Source organism: Notothenia coriiceps, unplaced genomic scaffold (assembly GCF_000735185.1).
Source record: "Notothenia coriiceps isolate Sejong01 unplaced genomic scaffold, NC01 NC01_scaffold00024631, whole genome shotgun sequence".
Lineage (NCBI taxonomy): Eukaryota > Metazoa > Chordata > Actinopteri > Perciformes > Nototheniidae > Notothenia > Notothenia coriiceps.
This window is the reverse complement of record NW_011357332.1, coordinates 168,838-182,468: the sequence shown is the minus strand read 5'-3', so window position 1 is coordinate 182,468 and position 13,631 is coordinate 168,838. Positions and strand designations below refer to the sequence as shown.

The following is a 13,631-nucleotide window of genomic DNA, read 5'->3' as shown; positions in this document are numbered from 1 at the left end:
CCGGCTGCCCAGACACACCGAGGCCTTGATTTGTCATCCAGACACAGGCCCACATCTATTTCCTCATTAGTGGCGTGTAATCACTGTGTTAAGCCGTGCTGTCATCGTGTGATATTTCAAAAATCATTTTTGATTGACTGTAGTGGAGGTGTTCAAGGAAATCCTCAGAGGGGGATGTCGTTAAGAAGAAATAAGGGGAAGCAGGAGGTTTTTTTTTATTAAAGGCACCTCACCTGATAAAACACTTAAATGTTGAAAGAAAGCTTCAAGAGCACATTTGGTTTCAATATTTGTGCATTTTGATTCAACTCGTTGGATGAAATTGTTATTTAATTCGATTTTTCCAAGTTTCTATACATTTCAATAATCTGAGTGCAACATGCACTGGTTGTATATGTGTTCCCTGTCATGTTGGATACACAGTGTTTTCCATATATGAAGTAAACACAGCTGTGGTGCTTTGAGCAGTGGCGAACCGTGTCTATCACAACTGGACCTTCTGTAGACTCACACACCCCCCCACCCCGGCGTTATAATGTCCGTCTTTTCACTGAATTGTCGTCTTGAAAAGGGTACTCACAACAATTCCGCAACAACTTCATCTGCACCTGTTGCCCTTGCTATTTCAACGTTAAAAACAATAAAACGGCATGAATTGCTTCGTCGCATTCATCTAGATTCTCTGTCTCGAGCCAGTTAACTAGCGGGCGTTCTAGAACACCCTGGAACCGAGGGAAACTCTGAAAGAACACGCCCATTGGCTACAAATCTATATCTGATTGGTTGATCAAACTGTCGGTCCAAACGTACGCTCTCATTCAGTGCAACGGCCAGGGCCTTCTATCAAGGATGTAGAATACCTTGGTTGAAGGATATTCTACCCAGAGACCCAGAACAAGATCTGATTGGTTGCTTTCTTTTCTAACACAAAACCACTGAAATGCGTAGTGCATGGTCCGAGAAGGACAAACAAATCAACGTAACACTGTGATATTACAGATCAACAACACAGATACCATTCTAATTTATTCATTTTATACACATTTTATTTATATAATTAAATCGATTTTTTGTTTGTTTTATCTGAGTGTTCCAGGGTATTCTCTGAATACCTTGAAGGCCCTGACGGTTCGCCACTGGCTTTGAGTAAGAGTCCCACCCAGTGTGTTTCTGTCTGCTCCTGCATTCGGAGCTGATATGGAGAGTGTTTTCTAAAGCTTGTTTCAGAGGTGGATTACATGGCCCATGGTGTCGGCTGTATTTAGGTTTCACAAGAGGGAATGTATTATTGAGCAGTCGCCGGTAGCTCTCTCCAGTCATGTAACACAATAACTTCACACTGATGTTTTGTGTGCATCTCTTGTTTCAAACGGCGTAAGGAGGCCTCCTGCTGCTTTATGTTTTCCCTCAGGTGGATTCACAGGAGAATATGTTACATGTATTTGTTGAACGGACAGTGTTATCACATTTAGATTTCCCTATAAAACAGTAAAGCTGGGAATACAGACACTTGTGTATTCAGCAGTATAGAGACAAATGTGTATTTATGAGTCATTTTATCCCTAAATAAACATTCATATAATCCTCTGAATATTGTAACACCACCATTGATGCCCTACTTTTCACCTCATGCTATATATACAGGCCTGTATACATTCACGGACAATGCACAGTATATATCCACTACATCAAGCAAATGTATTTTAAGAAATGAACTGAACAGGTGCAAATGTGATGGGTTTTTTCACACAGTATGGAAACATCTCCTGTGGCTTTATCATCCTGCTGTCCACAGTAAACTTATCTAGACTATTGCATGAAAAGAATAAAAGAGAAATGTTGATGTCAATACAAACACAGATTCTCGATAGCCTACAAATTAACTCAACCCAAAAGTGATGTTAGTTGGTATACAACTATATAAATAACCACAGGACGATCCACCTGTGCTGCACTTCTGTTGAGAGTGCCCTGGCCTTTTCAGTCCCAGTGTGTAACGACAACTGTCCTTGAGAGGGGACATTTGGAAAGAGTTGTATTTGCAGTTTCTAAGATCATCGGTCGTGACCTTTGCTCTGCTTCTCCATATGACTCCTCTCCCCCTGCTAGCTCCTTTTGTAAATCCCTCCCTTCTGGAAGGAGAGTTGAGAACACTTTCACTCTGATGCAGTTGTTGTAATAATAGAGGAAACGGTAGCAAGCAAGCACTTCAAAAAGTAGTAGAAGCGAAAAGTCCCACTTTAAAATATCATTTCTTTTTTTTACATATTCTATTTGCCTACGTTCGGTCTGTGATTGTGTCTGTTGTTACGTTTTCGAATGGATCCTTACTGTAGTTCATTTTAATTTATTTGCTATTGGAAGGTAGACCCTGCCATGTTACCCTTTTTTCTATTGCCAGCCCTAGTACATTATGTTTCCGATTTTCTATCTAATACAGGCAGCACACAATTACCATACAAGTCATTTTCTTCCAAGAAAAGAAACATAGTTTACAATTGCCTTCAAGCCATTAAGATAACGTTTTCATCAGCTTCCTTTATAGCTTTTGAAAAAACTCAAATTCTGCATAAAGAACACATTCGCATTGCTACAGACAGACTGTTGATAGACCATAGTCATTCAGTGTTACGACAGCGTGCCGATAATGTTTTATTGTCTAGTTCATTTGTCATGGTTGATGTACAATGGTTCCCCTCTCTGCAGTGCTGATAAGGGAGCTTGTCATTGGAAGGTGGATGCTTTGAATATGCAAGCAAGTTCGGGAACATTGTAATGGGATTCATATAAAGCCCTCTGTTCCTCCATACAAGATGAGTGTCCTTGAGCATCACCACCCTTTCAAATGTTCCCTAGCAGCTTCATGGAAAGCAGTGTAAGTTTGTGGTTGTGCAGACATATTTCACTCGGCAACTTTCCTTCAGAAAAATAAGTATAGGATGCTAGAAATGTAGAATTGGATTAGGAGCATTGATTGGAAAATAACCAATTAGTTCCATCCTACACTAGCCGTGTGCCAGTCTTTCATCACATGTAAGTGCTTTTGCTGAAGTTCGCCTGTAGCCCCATTCGTGTGCTTTGTGAATCAAGACATGGCGTTGAGCTCTGCCAATCAGACGTTATGTAACAGCAGCATCTGTCAATCAAAAGAGGTTAGAAGAGGTTCAATGCTCGCTCAGGGCTATTGTTGATCTTAAGCTCTGTTATTTATTTCTGAAATTGAATTAGTAAATGATTAAGAGGAACAAGTTTATGCCTTAAAGTGAAAGTCAAAAGAAAATAAACCAAGGTAACAGAGTGACTCATTTGAAGGCTTAAATTCAAACTGACTCACTTTCTGAGGAGATCATTTTTTCCTAAAGAGGATAAAACATTTCTGTATGCAGGAATAATCTATGCTGAAAGTCTCCCTCCCTCAGCAACTCATTAGGCTGTGTATGTTGTCAACTTTCAACATTGGGGAGAACCGATTGAGTTTGAAAAGTAAATGTTTGTAATTGAACGCAAGCAGTGATCGTCACTCGATAGCACTTTATCGCTACCGCTAGCGTAAGCAGTTACATGTTGTCACACATTACACAAAGGGCAGATTATAGCCTTAGCTTTCTTACACAGCCAGTCTTGTAACCCACAATGTGTAACCTGCTAAGAAATGTTGTCGGCTTAAAAGCTTTATATAACACAATCTTGTTGTGTACTACATCTCTCATTTTGAGATGTCACACCACAGAAAAGCACTCTTCTAACAAAATACTAGGCCGTTGTAGCAGCTTCACTTCAGACTACATTTAAAGAAGGAAGTGTTTCTGTTGTGCTCTGAAGATCCCCAGATCAATTGTGCTAATTTGAACCCAAGGGTCACTAGCTTCTAAAATACATGATTTAAGACTGATTGGGTCTCTTTGCTATTAACATTCCTATTCGGAGTCATAGCTGATTTTAGTGTCTCTATTCTGCCCTTGCGTATGCATCGCACTGCATAGCTTCACAGATAGCGAACAAAGACTCAGAAGACAGTTGTTGAGTTGACCATTTACTGAGGCTTGAAATTGTAAAACTGCAAGAATAAACAGAAAAATACAACACAAGTTACGCAATTGAAATAATACATGTGCAACATAATGCAAATAGAGTGCAGTATAATCAATAGCCTATGCTAAGAATGAGCTATGTCCGTTAGCTTAGCAGCTAGTTAGCTTATCTAAAACATTGAAACCACACAATTAATTAAACCACATTTTTGAAACATAACTTGGCACACAGGTAAGTTTGTATACTTACAGACAGATCTACTCCAAGGATTAAAACAAAATGATCTGTGGCATAGAACTGAGCTACGATGTGCTCTGCATGGCTTTGCTGTGTAAACTAAAACACAAGAAGGAGAGTCGCGCTATCTGGTGCCTTAAAGCTACAGTACCGAATTTTACACTATGGTGTCAGAACAGTCTCTTTTATGACCACTGCAGACAACATCTGGTGTGTCAGCTAGTCCTTTCACAACCCTTTTGGGAGGGTCACAGTGACCACAGGTCTAAACAGCAGACCCCACCTGCAGGGCTCCACCTGGGGGAGCTATACCTGTCATGGGGCCAGCTTGGAGACGTTATAATATCTGAAAAGTCCTGGGTTGACTCCGGGGTCTGCACCCACTGGGAGAAGGTAACCACCTTGTGCCGTATTAAATCATAACACGTCAACTGGATGTCCCTGGTCCAAAGACCACACTGGGCTTTTTAAGTACCTTACGCAGACTGCTGCTGTAGATTCACCTTTTGCTAAATGATCACGGGGTCAGAGGTCACGTTAACCGAATATTTTCCGTCTATGACAAAAATCTTTTAACAATGACGGGAAAATCAGAAAGCCATCTGTCATTTTGACAGATTAGAACAAACTCCGAACAGCGCCAACGTTTCCCCGCAGCGGGGCTCCGGTATTATGCAGTATTATGCATGCCAAAAGGAAATTATATCGTTTCCAAACCTAACTTTGCCGAACAGATCAACGAAAGTATTTGCTTTACGCTGTGCGCGTTCCCGTGAGGTGCTGTGGGCATGCATAACACAGCGTTCATGAGCGAGCATCCACCACCCCACCCTCCCCCCCCCACGGGGGTATGATTATTTGTTGGAAATATGCATACACAAAAAGTAGCAAGTCCCAGGACATCTTCCAAATAGCAACAACCAACGCTGATGATAGTCTGAGGGCTTTCTTCCTTTCCAGTCTCTCTAAACAGTTTGAAAATGGATCGACAAATTAAAGGAATGTGGGGGCGCTTAATGCGAAAGCTACACTACAAACCTTTTAGCTACGCGTAATCAGGATTCAAGGCTGCTTCTATAGTTCCAAGTCCTTCACAATATGTCGGGTATTGTGTTTCTCCCAACCTATTTAAAGCTGATAATGAAAACCTAATTCCCTGCTCTTTGCTGGTGCGACTCCCTCTCTAAATTGCGGTGATGAAGAACAAAGTGATGAACACTTAAAAACAGCAACATGCTATTGAGTCTTCAAATTAAATGCCAATACTTATATCTGAAAGAGGAGAAACTCAAATGGATAGTGGTGAACTGGGGACCCGTGATCTGCTCGTGTATCATTATAAGTGACACATTAGTCAATACAGATATTCCCTATCTGGAAATCAATACACCCATTGAAAAAAATACCCCTGTTAACTTTGAAGTAAAAAGACGAATTTATCCAAAATAATTATTTAGTATAAACACCTGAGGTTATCAAAGGAAACATGCTTTCTTTGACCTATTTTTCTTCTATTGTCTTTCCAGTACGCTGGATAGCTGCAGGGTACTCTGAGGCTCGGATGTGAGGGTGTATTCATCGAAAAAAATCACATGCTCCAAAAAAACATTAATCAAAACATTCTAACGTGGCTACCTGACACGGGGGAATGGATTGAGCGGCTGTGTTTATGCTTCTTTGGCTGCGTGTGTGTTTCCGTTTGAGTGTTGCCTGTGTGACACATTCATCACTGGGGACATACATGAGCTGTAGAAGGGCACAAGGGCAAGAGAATGGGTGTTAACTGTGAAGCAATATGAGGAGATGGAGGAGAAGAAAAAAGGTGGGAAAAAAGAAAGTGATAAGAATGTGTGCTTTCTGCTTATTTGTGTGCCTAATCGGGCTTAGTCAGAGACTCGTGGATACATTCCTCTTGAAGGAGCTGCCATCACCTTCTGCACCACTACACTTGAAGGTCACGGTGTCCCAGTATCTCTGTCTCAGGTTGCTGTAAAATCACCCAAAAAATGCTCTTATTACCCGGACACTTCGCATCACTTCAGAAAAGAGTGTGCTCAATGTGTTTGTGTGGAAACAAAAACTAAAAGACAGAAGAGAAATACTGTTTATGCGATATTAGAGCAAGTATTCAAGGACTGTAGTTTCCAAATGATTATGGTGTGGAGAACGTATATGTATTATTCATGCCCCCGCCCCCCCCCCCATTGTTCTAATTTGTTTGCTTTACTCACTGAAATCTCTCTAAACAGTGTCCTTGTAGCAAACAACTATCCCGTTAATACAATACTTAAGTCATGCTTTGTTAGCCATGAGCAGATATTGTTTTTCAAAATCCCATATGTATTCAAAACAAATGAAGTACATTGCCAATTAACATTTTGCAGTAATATATTGTAATTGGCCTGATCTGTTAATTAACAGGTTCTCATTATGCATAATACCTCGAAAGCGTGTTTGCTCTTTTTTGAACTTCTTAAAGGAAAGTGGTCTCTTTTATCATTGTTCGAGTTAAAGATGTATTGTTTTAAATCTCTAATTAAAACAAAGACATGATCAGAATGTGAGCAGGTGAGTCTGATTGTTGCTGTCATGTTAAACACATTTTTAGTTATGTGTTTAGAAAAATGATATATATATATATTTAAAAGCATTACGAACATCATATTAATCCTGACAAGCAGTTGCTATGAAAACCCGATAGTGATGGCTATCTGTGACGCACAATATCAAACGCCTGCCATTGTCACCCTTACCATATAAACCATCCTGGCCATTACAGTCAGGATGGCCATTACGGACTCTGAGCTCTATAATAGCACTAATAATTCTGCCATACAGCCTCCTCTCCAAGCTGTTCACCCTGCAGTTTTTCAATCACCCGCTCTCAATAAAAGGCTAAACAGGGCCATCAATCAATTGCTCTATCCCCCAAAACAGAAACGTCTCTGGTTTATTTTGCATTTGAGTAATACTTTTTTAATTCATATATTTGTTGAGTCTTGTGTTGTAAAAATGTGAACCCACCTTTTTCCATTTCTCACACAAATAAAAGTCCAACATGTGTTCCTTATCACTTTCTATTAAATTGCCCTCCTTGTTTTTGATCATATCTTTCGAACAATCAAAGAAAGTGGTCTGTGGACTCCCTTTAAGTTGAGTGTTATTAAGTGCTTTCAGTCGTATCTGGCTGGATGGATGCAGTCCATAGTCTTATCTCCTTTTTGGATAAAGTGTCAGATGATCCGGAAAAATTGTAGTCCTTGCTCTTTTTCTGTAAACTCTGGCTGGCAGCGGTTCTAAACTCCTGGCGCATCCCAACTAATAACCACTTCACCTCAGGGGTGCGAGGTGCAGGCAAGCTTAAAAGAAGCCGAAAAGAAAAAAACAATCATAAAAACAAAAAAGATCCTCGCCTCCCGTCAGCTCATCACAGGAAGTGCAGACTCAGCAGCAGCCTATGCAAAAGCTCTGATGATTATGCAGACACCAAAGAACGCTCGAAGCACAAACAGCTGGCCCCGTCTCACCGAGGATCACGGAGAGTCTTCTGATCCTTCTAATATATTCCTTAATTACTGATATGTGTCGACAGTGTGTGTGTGTGTGTGTGTGTGTGTGTGTGTGTGTGTGTGTGTGTGTGTGTGTGTGTGTGTGTGTGTGTGTGTGTGTGTGTGTGTGTTTTGGGCAGCAAGTGTATTCCAAATATGTCCTTGTGTGCAAACATTCACACCCTTTTGACCCCAAAAGATGCAAAACCGTAAATCGTGGTCAATTTGTCCAATGTGCATTTTACCGGAAGAGGCTGCTCGCTGTGCATACACATGCTGCCCTCAGGCTAACTGAATAATCCGCGCCTCCTATATCATCTCGCTGAGTAAAGTCCATCCACTGTTACAGTTTTCCTCATAGTCAACGTGAGGGCTTTAAGACTAGGTAATGACACCTTACATGTTTAGATCTGTCTTTTGCCAGTCTGACTTGTGGGCTAATGGAGTGGGAAACACAATGCACACCTGCTCTTGCGGTCATGCAGATAAAAAGTGTATTTTCTAGAAACAAGGTCCTAGTGGTTGATGGGTGTACAGCCAACCATACAGTCAACACTAGAAGATAAAGTCCTGAACAGAACGGCTGGATTTCTTTTCACCAGTGCTTTCATTTGTGATTGGTCTTTCACAAAGCCATCTAAAACTTACCCACCTCAACTCCTGATGATTTGATTATATTCATAGAAAGGGCCTGAAAAACCAATTTCCTCAATCAGCTGCTTCTTATGATGGTGTCTTATGTGAGTACAAAAACTGTTATGTTGTTGTACTTCTCACTGATTTGAGAATCAGATGTACTTTTGTAATGTATGGCACCAATCTGGATTTAGAAATATTTGAACCTACGTATGACATTTGTTTTGTTTTATGTGTAAATTGAAGGACTTGAAAGCAGTCACCCACACAGTTTTGATGAAACGTTAAATATTCATGCCTAGAATTGCAACAACCATCGTCAAAATTATAGAATCTATAAACTACGTATTCAGCCCTCATTCATTTAGTTTTAAACAACACGTTTATTTAGTTGACTTTTGCATTGGAGCAATAAAAGATCTGCTTGATGTCACCATTCACATCCTCTGAGGTCTGTATGCAATTACGTGAAAACACATTTGATCGTGAGGTTTTCATGATCTCTGCTAGATGTGACAGGATTGATCAAACTGCAATTCACACCTACCCCTGCGGCTAATTGCTGTGAAGCTAATGAGACTGTTTCAAGTGAACATCATTACACATAGTGTGTGTATAATATCAGTTCAAGAGTGTATCTGAAGTCAAAGTGTTTAAGAAAAGTCTCTAAGGATGAGGATAGTTTTTATATTTATTATAATTTTTTATTATTTATTATTTATTTATTTATTATTATATATTTATATATTATTTATTTTTATAGTTAGGGGTTCAAAATCACAGTGGCTGATAATCTGAATTCATTTATTGCGATCTATCAAAAAGTAGAAAATGTTCCTTACAAGTTCACAAACAGGCCACAAAGGCAAACAAGGGTGTCGGTAAAAAAAAAAGAAAACAGAGAAACTTAGGCAGCCAGAATTGATTCATGATTATATTTACCCATATTTAGATCTTGAGATGTTGGTAATTTGTTGCTGCCTTTAACTGCTAATGTGTGCTGTAACAGAGAGCTACCTCGTCGTTCTTTCTTTTTTACAGAGATTGTTTTATTAGCCTTTACTTGATTATAATGCTGATAATTAAATCAGCAGAAGAAGGAAGCTCACTTTTCCATTTCCCTCTAACTGTATCATGGTAACATCTGTTGGAACTGGCAACCTGTGAGCTGCCATCTACATACATTTTTTATCATTTGAACACCCACTGCCTGTGATGCATGACTTACACATCTACAAAGATTTTTGTAAGATTTTGCAACACTTCTGAAATCTTGCATAAAAGAGAATTATTTCTTTGATGAAAAGAATCCCCTAAAAACGACATGACTTATTTAAATATGTCCGTCTCTTTTATATGTGCAACGAAAGATGTTTGGTGGAACAGCATTAAGATATCCTGATCTCCTATTATCAGGGCCATAACAACACAACACCTTTCATCCAACCATTGTTATGGCAACCATACGGCAACATAGACCTTCATGTCTGTGACGATTTGTTTCTGCCACAGTTAATAAAGAATATGTAATTTTCCACAAACAACCGCTGGAACCACGTCAATGACAGGTTCAAATATGTGGCACTCCTGGGAGAGTGTTTCTCTCCTCCGACGTTTGAACAGCCCCACAGTAGAAACATCACTCGTAAAAACAAGTCCCGGCCATCGCTCTCTCTCTCTGTTATCGTTCTTTGGTTTTTATGGGTCCAAGTGCAGTTTTGCCTGGGTCAGGTGATAACAAACCGGGCAGGGGAGAGGATACATCTGTCTGCCGTTTGCCTGTGAAACATTGAGTCAGCTAAAAGCGTTAAGCTCCGTCAGCACCCTGCAGTGCCTTTACAATTTAATACAGAGCTGCTGCTGCAACATTATAAAACACACTCAGTTTCACACGCATAAAGTCATCTAGGAGGACCACTGTAGCATCTTAAAGTAGTCCCTATACTACTCACAGCTTCTCGTATAGTTCATGGTAGATAACCCTACATGGTTGGACATGTGTAATCCATCACAGGGATGTATACGTTCTCACAAAACTACACTTTTGTTTTAAGACTGTTTTGGAAAATCAACTTGTTGCCGTGATCAGAGACATTTAAAGACTTTGGGATTCAGATGCCGAGCAGCAGCAATTTACCTGCATCATCGCAACAATAATGCAGCTCCCACATGCTGATATTGTAATGATACTCTGATGATTGGATTCAAATTAAACAATTGAAGTGGCTTCTACCTTATCGTAGCTTGTGAGTATCGTTGTTGATGTCAAGGTTGTATTCAGGCAGACAGAAACATATTTACAGGTAAGAGCTAAGTAAGGGATAATGTGCTGCGGCGCGGTCATTATGGGGAAAAGAACACCGACAGGCTGATCAGGAGCCCGACGCGAAGCGGAGGGATCTAGATCGGCATGAAGGTGTTCTTTTCCCCATAATGACCAAGTCGCTGCACATTATCCCGCTTATTACATGGCCACATTCTCAACAAAGTAACGTTATGACTCCCAATATTAATTGAAATGCTTTTGTGGATTTAGAAAATGATTTTATTGATTTAAAAAATAGTTGTATGTTTTGATTTAAATTGATATGCATCCGCTAAGACAAATAGTCCTTTGTTACCGTTTGAACTAACGTAGCAACGGCAGGAACTGCTTCGATAGCGTTTTTGAGGAGCTTTTTGATTACAGATTTGAAAACATCGCTGCTTGCTTTAAAAGTAGCACAATTCATTATGTCAAACCTTGGAAAGTATCTNAGAACACGTGACACGTTGTTAATACCGAACAGACAGACCGCTGTCAAGCACTTATTGACCGTTGTTAAGGACGCTCACATCTGCACAAACAAGTTCGTTCGATTTAACTGTATACATTTTGCCTGAAAAGCAAACTGCATGCAGTTTGCTTTTCTAACTGACAAGACAAGAGCGACAAGAAAACAGCGGAGAAGTAACGNATAGACATCAAACGGCGACACATATTCAGTTGCCAGTTACTTTGGCATTAGGGCAGGGATATCTAGATACTTTCCAAGGTTTGACATAATGAATTGTGCAGCACAATTCATTATGTCAAACCTTGGAAAGTATCTAGATATCCCTGCCCTAATGCCAAAGTAACTGGCAACTGAATATGTGTCGCCGTTTGATGTCTATGTCTGGACCGCTGCGTAAAAGGAGGATTTCTGCCCGTTACTTCTCCGCTGTTTTCTTGTCGCTCTTGTCTTGTCAGTTAGAAAAGCAAACTGCATGCAAAATGTATACAGTTAAATCGAACGGACTTGTTTTTGCAGATGTGAGCGTCCTTAACAACGGTCAATAAGTGCTTGACAGCGGTATGTCTGTTCGGTATTAACAACGTGTCACGTGTTCTGAATTGACCAATCAGAATCGAGTATTCAACTAAGCCATGTAATAAGTGTATTTAAATAAGCAAAGAAAAGGCTCCATTAAAGGCCTTCGTAAGGGTTCTTTCTATAGACCCAAGTCAAACGCATTTACATAAACCCTGAAAAGCACTCAGACTAATACACAATGTACAATATGCAAACACAAATGATTGCGTCCTATTACCAGGTTGATATGCATGTAATGTCACGCAATGCATGGAATCTGTTTTTGAAATATATTTGTTCTGTTAATTCCGGTGACTGAAAGGCATCATACAAACACCTTTTCTATCTGAACCCCTCTGCATGTTCAGCACAGTCACACTCAAAGCAATACCCCAGTTTCCCCCAACCATATGTATGCATTCATTTGCGAGGAGCTTCCTGCCAGTGGCACACTTTCATTAGCACACCACAGGCCTGCAGTATGACGTATTCCCCCGTCTCCTCCTTTTGTATTCTGTTGAGTTACGTGCTTACTCATCCCTTGTATCTTCATTTGAGCTTGTGTTTTATGTTCTGCCGAAAATATGACGGAAAATTCAAACGACTCAGCCAGCTGGTGCAGTTATTGTCACAACGGAGTCACAATGGCACGAGTTGAATCTCAGTTCATGTGGTTCATTTGATGCTGTTTGCCTCTCTTTTTTCTTCTCTCGCTGCTCTAATGTGTGCTCACATTTGTGCAAACGGGGGCATGGAGAAATTGCCTGCTTGAGGCACCGGTTTATCAGCTTCTCTGGTCTGTGATTGTGATTGCTAATGGGTCCTCTAGAGGTGTGGCGACAATCAAACAGACTTGGATGGAATATGCACAAATAGTATTAATGAAGTGTTACAAACGACTCCGTACTTCCAGTCTTGGAGGACTTCAAAGCTGCACACAAATACTGACGATCGAGTAACACATCAGTAAAGAAATGGTGTATTTCTGTTGATTGACAAAGTATCTTAACCACCGAACTATTCTGCATAGCCTCTCATTCAACATCTATGGTCCCATTACCTTGTTAAAAGGTACACAGCAGCTCATGGGCAGACGAGAGATACAACTTGACAGGTACTAGGAAAGTCCCATTTGGATGTATGTGTGCATCTCAGCGAATTTATTTCATGCTCCAAAAAATATCAAAATAATTTAGCTTGCAAGAAAAAAATAGATTTTTGTGCAATTGACCTTTCGCAAAGCCACGCCCCCCCTTGGTTACTGTTGCTAGTCCGACAAGCTGAGAGCCAGATGCGTTAAACAAAGCCATAATGGAGGGTCTCCGTAACGTCGGAGTCGCCTTAACAGACTCATTTTGGAGCAATAACGCAGCAATATCCTCCTGGTCCCGACAAAAGGGGCTACAATACGCTATGGAGGGTTATATCCACAGTATAAACATTAGAAAAGAGGGAGGCACAACATCAATAGAGGCACTTGCATACAGGTCGCATTGCAAGAGTGAAAAACCACATGAGCTGTATGTCAAATTCGACGGAATTATTATTATTATTTTGGAATAAAACAATACAATCACAATAGGCATTAAATGTTGTAGTTTGTCTAAAGTTAACTACCGATTCCTTGGTGGCTTTCTGCATCCACCTTGTTGTTCCTTTGTGGGGGTCGGGGTGCCCACTTGTGCAGCAGGATTAGGGAAGTCGGCAGTAGGCTTTCCATTAACAAAATGCTACAAAGATTAAAGCAAAATATAAATGAATGATTGCCTGTTGGCTTTCTTGTTTGTACTTTGACCCCAGGTAGACTAATAACGGAGCTCAGCTGTTCAGACATTATTATGCA

General features: G+C 40.3%; 1 long non-coding RNA gene across 1 annotated transcript in view; it reads right to left on the bottom strand.

Annotated features, from left to right (window-relative positions):
* Positions 1 to 1,498: 1,498 nt before the first annotated feature.
* The window catches only part of LOC104955088 (uncharacterized), an 18,472-nt gene continuing 6,339 nt past the window's right edge, over positions 1,499 to 13,631 (bottom strand). The window contains exons 2-4 of the long non-coding RNA XR_799425.1: positions 5,536 to 5,541; positions 3,295 to 3,301; positions 1,499 to 1,509 (exon numbers count right to left, since the gene is read on the bottom strand). This is a non-coding gene — a long non-coding RNA (uncharacterized lncRNA). The remainder of the gene's footprint in view (positions 1,510 to 3,294; positions 3,302 to 5,535; positions 5,542 to 13,631) is intronic.